Source organism: Oncorhynchus nerka, linkage group LG14 (genome assembly GCF_034236695.1).
Source record: "Oncorhynchus nerka isolate Pitt River linkage group LG14, Oner_Uvic_2.0, whole genome shotgun sequence".
NCBI lineage: Eukaryota > Metazoa > Chordata > Actinopteri > Salmoniformes > Salmonidae > Oncorhynchus > Oncorhynchus nerka.
In genome coordinates this window covers 9,818,678-9,827,727 of record NC_088409.1, presented here as the reverse complement: position 1 = coordinate 9,827,727, position 9,050 = coordinate 9,818,678, and positions in this window count along the sequence as shown.

Here is a 9,050-nt window from a genome sequence, read left to right as displayed (position 1 = left end):
ATCTTCAACTGGCCAAATCCCCATCTCCAACTGGACACATCCCCATCTCCAAATGGCCAAATCCCCATCTCCAACTGGCCAAGTCCCCATCTCCAACTGTCCAAATCCCCATCTCTAACTGGCCAAATCCCCATCTCCAACTGTCCAAATCCCCATCTCCAACTGACCAAATCCCCATCTCTAACTGGACAAATCCCCATCTCCAACTGTCCAAATCCCCATCTCTAACTGACCAAATCCCCATCTCCAACTGGACCAAATCCCCATCTCCAACTGGCCAAATCCCCATCTCCAACTGACAAATCCCCATCTCCAACTGGACACACATCCCCATCTCCAACTGGGCTAATCCCCATCTCCAACTGGCCAACCCCATCTCCAACTGTCCAATCCCCATCTCCAACTGTCCAAATCCCCATCTCTAACTGACCAAATCCCATCTCTAACTGACAAATCCCCATCTCCAACTGTCCAAATCCCATCTCTAACTGACCAAACCCCATCTCCAACTGTCCAAATCCCCATCTCTAACTGACCAAATCCCCATCTCCAACTGTCCAAATCCCCATCTCTAACTGACCAAATCCCCATCTCCAACTGGATACATCCCCATCTCCAACTGGACAAACCCCATCTCCAACTGGACAAACCCCATCTCCAACTGGACCAAATCCCCATCTCCAACTGGCCAAATCCCCATCTCTAACTGACCAAATCCCCATCAATGGACAAATCCCCATCTCCAACTGTCCAAATCCCCATCTCTAACTGACCAAATCCCCATCTCCAACTGTCCAAATCCCCATCTCTAACTGAGCAAATCCCCATCTCCAACTGGCCAAACCGATCCTCTAACTGGCCAAATCCCCATCTCCAACTGGCCAAAACTGGACCCCCATCTCCAACTGGACAACCCCATCTCCAACTGAGCAAATCCCCATCTCCAACTGGCCAAATCCCCATCTCCAACTGGCCAAATCCCCATCTCCAACTGGACAACTGGGCCCCATCTCCAACTGGACAACTGTCCCCCATCTCCAACTGGACAAATCCCATCTCCAACTGGACAAATCCCCATCTCCAACTGACAAATCCCCATCTCCAACTGGACAAATCCCCATCTCCAACTGTCCAAATCCCATCTCCAACTGGACAAATAGAAATCCCCATCTCCAACTGGACAAATCCCCATCTCCAACTGTCCAAATCCCCATCTCCAACTGACCAAATCCCCATCTCCAACTGGACAAATCCCCATCTCCAACTGGCCAAGTCCTATCTCCAACTGGCCAAATCCCCATCTCCAACTGGCCAAGTCCCCCATCTCCAACTGGCCAAGTCCCCCATCTCCAACTGGCCAAACCCCATCTCCAACTGGCCAAGTCCCCATCTCCAACTGGCCAAATCCCCATCTCCAACTGGACACATCCCCATCTCCAACTGGCCAAATCCCCATCTCCAACTGTCCAAATCCCCATCTCTAACTGACCAAATCCCCATCTCTAACTGGACCAAATCCCCATCTCCAACTGTCCAAATCCCCATCTCTAACTGACCAAATCCCCATCTCCAACTGTCCAAATCTCCATCTCTAACTGACCAAATCCCCATCTCCAACTGTCCAAATCCCCCATCTCTAACTGACCTGGACAATCCCCATCTCTAACTGACCAAATCCCATCTCCAACTGTCCAAATCCCCATCTCCAACTGACAAATCCCCATCTCTAACTGTCCAAATCCCCATCTCTAACTGACCAAATCCCCATCTCCAACTGACAAATCCCATCTCCAACTCTCCAAATTGGACATCTCTCCAACTGTCCAAATCCCCATCTCCAACTGTCCAAATCCCCATCTCTAACTGACCAAATCCCCATCTCCAACTGACCAAATCCCCATCTCTAACTGACCAAATCCCCATCTCCAACTGTCCAAATCCCCATCTCTAACTGAGCAAATCCCCATCTCCAACTGTCCAAATCCCATCTCCAACTGACCAAATCCCCATCTCCAACTGGCCAAATCCCCATCTCCAACTGGACAAATCCCCATCTCCAACTGGACAAATCCCCATCTCCAACTGGCCAAAATCATCCCAACTGGCCAAATCATCTCCAACTGGCCAAATCCCCATCTCCAACTGGACAAATCCCCATCTCCAACTGGACAAATCCCCATCTCCAACTGACCAAATCCCCATCTCCAACTGGACAAATCCCCATCTCCAACTGGACAAATCCCCATCTCCAACTGGACAAATCCCCATCTCCAACTGGCCAAATCCCCATCTCCAACTGGCCAAATCCCCATCTCCAACTGTCCAAATCCCCAAATCCCCATCTCCAACTGGCCAAATCCCCATGACTCCAACTCCAACTGTCCAAGTCCCCCATCTCCAACTGTCCAAGTCCCCATCTCCAACTGGCCAAATCCCCATCTCCAACTGGCACATCCCCATCTCCAAGTCCCCCATCTCCAACTGGCCAAATCCCCATCTCCCATCCCCATCTCCAACTGGCCAAATCCCCATCTCCAACTGGACACATCCCCATCTCCAACTGGCCAAATCCCCATCTCCAACTGGCCAAATCCCCATCTCCAACTGGCCAAGTCCCCATCTCTAACTGACCAAATCCCCATCTCCAACTGGACACATCCCCATCTCCAACTGTCCAAATCCCCATCTCTAACTGACCAAATCCCCATCTCCAACTGTCCAAATCCCCATCTCTAACTGACCAAATCCCCATCTCTAACTGTCCAAATCCCCATCTCTAACTGACCAAATCCCCATCTCCAACTGTCAAATCCCCATCTCTAACTGGACCAAATCCCCATCTCCAACTGTCCAAATCCCCATCTCTAACTGACCAAATCCCCATCTCTACAATCCCCACTGGACAAATCCCCATCTCCAACTGGCCAAGTCCCCATCTCTAACTGGCCAAATCCCCATCTCCAACTGTCCAAATCCCCATCTCTAACTGACCAAATCCCCATCTCTAACTGACCAAATCCCCATCTCCAACTGTCAAATCCCCATCTCCAACTGACAAATCCCCATCTCCAACTGGACAAATCCCCATCTCCAACTGGCCAAATCCCCATCTCCAACTGACCAAATCCCCATCTCTAACTGACCAAATCCCATCTCCAACTGGACAAATCCCCATCTCCAACTGGACAAATCTCCAACTGGCCAAATCTCTCCAACTGGACAAATCCCCATCTCCAACTGGACAAATCCCCATCTCCAAAATCTGTCCAAATGGACCCCCATCTCCAACTGGACAAATCCCCATCTCCAACTGGACAAATCCCCATCTCCAACTGGCCAAATCCCCATCTCCAACTGGCCAAATCCCCATCTCCAACTGGCCAAATCCCCCATCTCCAACTGGCCAAGTCCCCATCTCTAACTGACCAAATCCCCATCTCCAACTGTCCAAATCCCCATCTCTAACTGACCAAATCCCCATCTCCAACTGACCAAATCCCCATCTCCAACTGACCAAATCCCCATCTCCAACTGGACAAATCCCCATCTCCAACTGGACAAATCCCCATCTCCAACTGTCCAAATCCCCATCTCTAACTGGCCAAATCCCCATCTCTAACTGGACAAATCCCCATCTCCAACTGTCCAAATCCCCATCTCTAACTGACCAAATCCCCATCTCCAACTGTCCAAATCCCCATCTCTAACTGACCAAATCCCCCATCTCCAACTGTCCAACCCCATCTCTAACTGACCAAATCCCCATCTCCAACTGGACAAATCCCCATCTCCAACTGGCAAATCCCCATCTCCAACTGGCCAAACCCAAACTCCAAATCCCCATCTCCAACTGGCCAAGTCCCCCATCTCCAACTGGCCAAATCCCCATCTCCAACTGGCCAAATCCCCATCTCCAACTGTCCAAATCCCCATCTCTTCAACTGGCCAAATCCCCATCTCCAACTGGACACATCCCCATCTCCAACTGGAAATCCCATCTCCAACTCCAAGTCCCCATCTCCAACTGTCCAAATCCCCATCTCCAACTGACCAAATCCCCATCTCCCCATCTCTAACTGACCAAATCCCCATCTCTAACTGACCAAATCCCCATCTCCAACTGGACCAAAACCCCATCTCCAACTGGCAAATCCCCATCTCCAACTGGCCAAATCCCCATCTCCAACTGGACACATCCCCATCTCCAACTGGCCAAATCCCCATCTCCAACTGGCCAAATCCCCATCTCCAACTGGACAAATCCCCATCTCCAACTGGCCAAATCCCCATCTCCAACTGGACAAATCCCCATCTCTAACTGACCAAATCCCCATCTCCAACTGACCAAATCCCCATCTCCAACTGGACAAATCCCCATCTCCAACTGGACAAATCCCCATCTCCAACTGGCCAAGTCCCCCATCTCCAACTGGCCAAGTCCCCCATCTCCAACTGGCCAAATCCCCATCTCCAACTGTCCAAATCCCCATCTCTAACTGACCAAATCCCCATCTCTAACTGGACAAATCCCCATCTCCAACTGTCCAAATCCCCATCTCTAACTGACCAAATCCCCATCTCCAACTGTCCAAATCCCCATCTCTAACTGACCAAATCCCCATCTCTAACTGACCAAATCCCCATCTCTAACTGACCAAATCCCCATCTCCAACTGGACAAATCCCCATCTCCAACTGGACACATCCCCAAATCCCCATCTCCAACTGACCAAATCCCTCTCCAACTGGACACATCCCCATCTCCAACAAATCCTCCATCTCCAACTGGCCAAGTCCCCCATCTCCAACTGGCCAAATCCCCATCTCCAACTGGCCAAGTCCCCATCTCCAACTGGCCAAGTCCCCATCTCCAACTGGCCAAATCCCCTCCAACTGACACATCCCCATCTCCAACTGGACACATCCCCATCTCCAACTGGCCAAATCCCCATCTCCAACTGGACACATCCCCATCTCCAACTGGACACATCCCCATCTCCAACTGACCAAGTCCCCATCTCCAACTGGCCAAGTCCCCATCTCCAACTGGCCAAGTCCCCCATCTCCAACTGGCCAAATCCCCATCTCCAACTGGCCAAGTCCCCATCTCCAACTGGCCAAATCCCCATCTCCAACTGGACACATCCCCATCTCCAACTGGCCAAATCCCCATCTCCAACTGTCCAAATCCCCATCTCTAACTGACCAAATCCCCATCTCCAACTGTCCAAATCCCCATCTCTAACTGTCCAAATCCCCATCTCTAACTGGACAAATCCCCATCTCCAACTGGCCAAATCCCCATCTCCAACTGGCCAAATCCCCATCTCCAACTGTCCAAATCCCCATCTCTAACTGACCAAATCCCCATCTCTAACTGACCAAATCCCCATCTCTAACTGACCAAATCCCCATCTCCAACTGGACAAATCCCCATCTCCAACTGGACAAATCCCCATCTCCAACTGTCCAAATCCCCATCTCTAACTGACCAAATCCCCATCTCCAACTGACCAAATCCCCATCTCTAACTGTCCAAATCCCCATCTCTAACTGACAAATCCCCATCTCCAACTGTCCAAAGCCCCCCATCTCCAACTGGCCAAATCCCCATCTCCAACTGGCCAAACTCCAAATCCATCTCTAACTGACCAAATCCCCATGGACAACCCCATCTCCAACTGGACAAATCCCCATCTCCAACTGGACAAATCCCCATCTCTAACTGACCAAATCCCCATCTCCAACTGGACACATCCCCATCTCTAACTGACCAAATCCCCATCTCCAACTGGCACAAATCCCCATCTCCAACTGGACAAATCCCCATCTCCAACTGGCCAAATCCCCATCTCCAACTGGACAAATCCCCATCTCCAACTGTCCAAATCCCCATCTCCAACTGGCCAAATCCCCATCTCCAACTGGCCAAATCCCCCATCTCCAACTGGCCAAGTCCCCCATCTCCAACTGGCCAAATCCCCATCTCCAACTGGCCAAGTCCCCATCTCCAACTGGCCAAGTCCCCATCTCCAACTGGCCAAATCCCCATCTCCAACTGGACACATCCCCATCTCCAACTGGACACAAACTCCCCATCTCCAACTGGCCAAATCCCCATCTCCAACTGGACCAAATCCCCATCTCCAACTGACACATCCCCCCAACTGACCAAATCCCCATCTCTAACTGATCTCCAATTGCTGGTCCCCATCTCCAACTGGCTCCAAACTGGCCAAATCCCCATCTAACTGACAAATCCCCATCTCCAACTGACCAAATCCCCATCTCCAACTGGCCAAATCCCCATCTCCAACTGTCCAAATCCCAACATCTCCAACTGACCAAATCCCCCTCTAACTGGACAATCCTCCAACTGTCCAAATCCCCATCTCTAATTGACCAAATCCCCATCTCCAACTGTCCAAATCCCCATCTCTAACTGACCAACTGACCAAATCCCCATCTCTAACTGACCAAATCCCCAACTCTCTAACTGACCAAATCCCCATCTCCAACTGGACAAATCCCCATCTCCAACTGGACAAATCCCCATCTCCAACTGGCCAAATCCCATCTCCCCAAACTGACCAAATCCCCATCTCCAACTGGCCAAATCCCCATCTCCAACTGTCCAAATCCCCATCTCTAACTGGACCAAATCCCCATCTCCAACTGGCCAAATCCCCATCTCCAACTGTCCAAATCCCCATCTCCAACTGTCCAATTGCAAATCCCCATCTCCAACTTTCCAAATCCCCCATCTCCAACTGGCCAAATCCCCATCTCCAACTGACAAATCCCCATCTCCAACTGGACAAATCCCCATCTCCAACTGGCCAAATCCCCATCTCCAACTGGCCAAATCCCCATCTCCAACTCAACTGACAATCCCCATCTCCAACTGAAATCCCCATCTCCAACTGGACAAACCCCCATCTCCAACTGTCCAACAAATTCTCAACTGGACAAATCCCCATCTCCAACTGGACAAATCCCCATCTCCAACTGGCCAAGTCCCCATCTCCAACTGGCCAAATCCCCATCTCCAACTGGCTAAATCCCCCATCTCCAAATCTCTGCCGCCCGACCAAATCCCCCATCTCCAACTGGCCAAATCCCCATCTCCAACTGGCCAAATCCCCATCTCCAACTGGACAAATCCCCATCTCCAACTGGCCAAATCCCCATCTCCAACTGGAAATCAAGTCCCCATCTAACTGGACAAATCTCAATCTCCAACTGTCCAAATCCCCATCTCCAACTGGCCAAATCCCCATCTCCAACTGTCCAAATCCCCATCCTCAATCTAACTTCCAACTGGACACATCCCCAAATCCAAATTTCCATCTCCAACTGTCCAAATCCCCATCTCCAACTGGCCAAATCCAAATCCCCATCTCCAACTGGACAAATCCCCATCTCCAACTGGCCAAATCCCCATCTCCAACTCCCCCCATCTCCAACTGGCCAAATCCCCATCTCCAACTGGACAAATCCCCATCTCCAACTGACCAAATCCCCATCTCCAACTGGCCAAATCCCCATCTCCAACTGACAAATCCCCATCTCCAACTGGACAAATCTCCAACTGGACAAATCCCCATCTCCAACTGGGACAAATCCCCAACTCTCCAACTGTCAAATCCCCATCTCCAACTGACACATCCCCATCTCCAACTGGCCAAATCCCCATCTCCAACTGGCCAAATCCCCATCTCCAACTGTCCAAATCCCCATCTCTAACTGGACAAATCCCCATCTCCAACTGGCCAAATCCCCATCTCCAACTGGCCAAATCCCCATCTCCAACTGACCAAATCCCCATCTCCAACTGTCCAAATCCCCATCTCTAACTGACCAAATCCCCATCTCCAACTGGCCAAATCCCCATCTCCAACTGGCCAAATCCCCATCTCCAACTGGACCCCCATCTCCAACTGGCCACATCCAAATCCCCAAAACCCTCTAACTGGCCAAATCCCCATCTCCAACTGGACACATCCCCATCTCCAAACTGACCAAATCCCCATCTCTAACTGGACAAATCCCCATCTCCAACTGGACAAATCCCCATCTCCAACTGGACAAATCCCCATCTCCAACTGGCCAAATCCCCATCTCCATAGCCATCCCCATCCAACATCCCCATCTCCAACTGGCCCCATCTCTAAATCCCCATCTCCAACTGACCAAATCCCCATCTCCAACTGGACAAATCCCCATCTCTAACTGACCCCATCTCCAACTGGACAAATCCCCATCTCCAACTGGACAAATCCCCATCTCCAACTGGCCAAATCCCCATCTCCAACTGACACAAATCCCCATCTCCAACTGGACAAATCCCCATCTCCAACTGGACAACTCCCCATCTCCAATGGCCACAAATCCCCATCTCCAACTGGACACATCCCCATCTCCAACTGGCCAAATCCCCATCTCCAACTGGCCAAATCCCCATCTCCAATGACCAAATCCCCATCTCCAACTGTCCAAATCCCCATCTCCAACTGTCCAAATCCCCATCTCCAACTGTCCAAATCCCCATCTCTAACTGACCAAATCCCCATCTCCAACTGTCCAAATCCCCATCTCTAACTGACCAAATCCCCATCTCCAACTGGAAATGATCCCATCTCCAACTGACCAAATCCCCATCTCCAACTGTCCAAATCCCCATCTCTAACTGACCAAACAAAACCCATCTCCAACTGGCCAAATCCCCATCTCTAACTGACCAAATCCCCATCTCCAACTGGACAAATCCCCATCTCCAACTGGACAAATCCCCATCTCCAACTGGACAAATCCCCATCTCCAACTGGACAAATCCCCATCTCCAACTGGAAAAATCTCCAACTGTCAAATCCCCATCTCCAACTGGCCAAATCCCCATCTCCAACTGGACCAAATCCCCATCTCCAACTGGCCAAATCCCCATCTCCAACTGGACCAAATCCCCATCTCCAACTGTCCAAATCCCCATCTCCAACTGACCAAATCCCCATCTCCAACTGGCCAAATCCCCATCTCCAACTGTCAAATCCC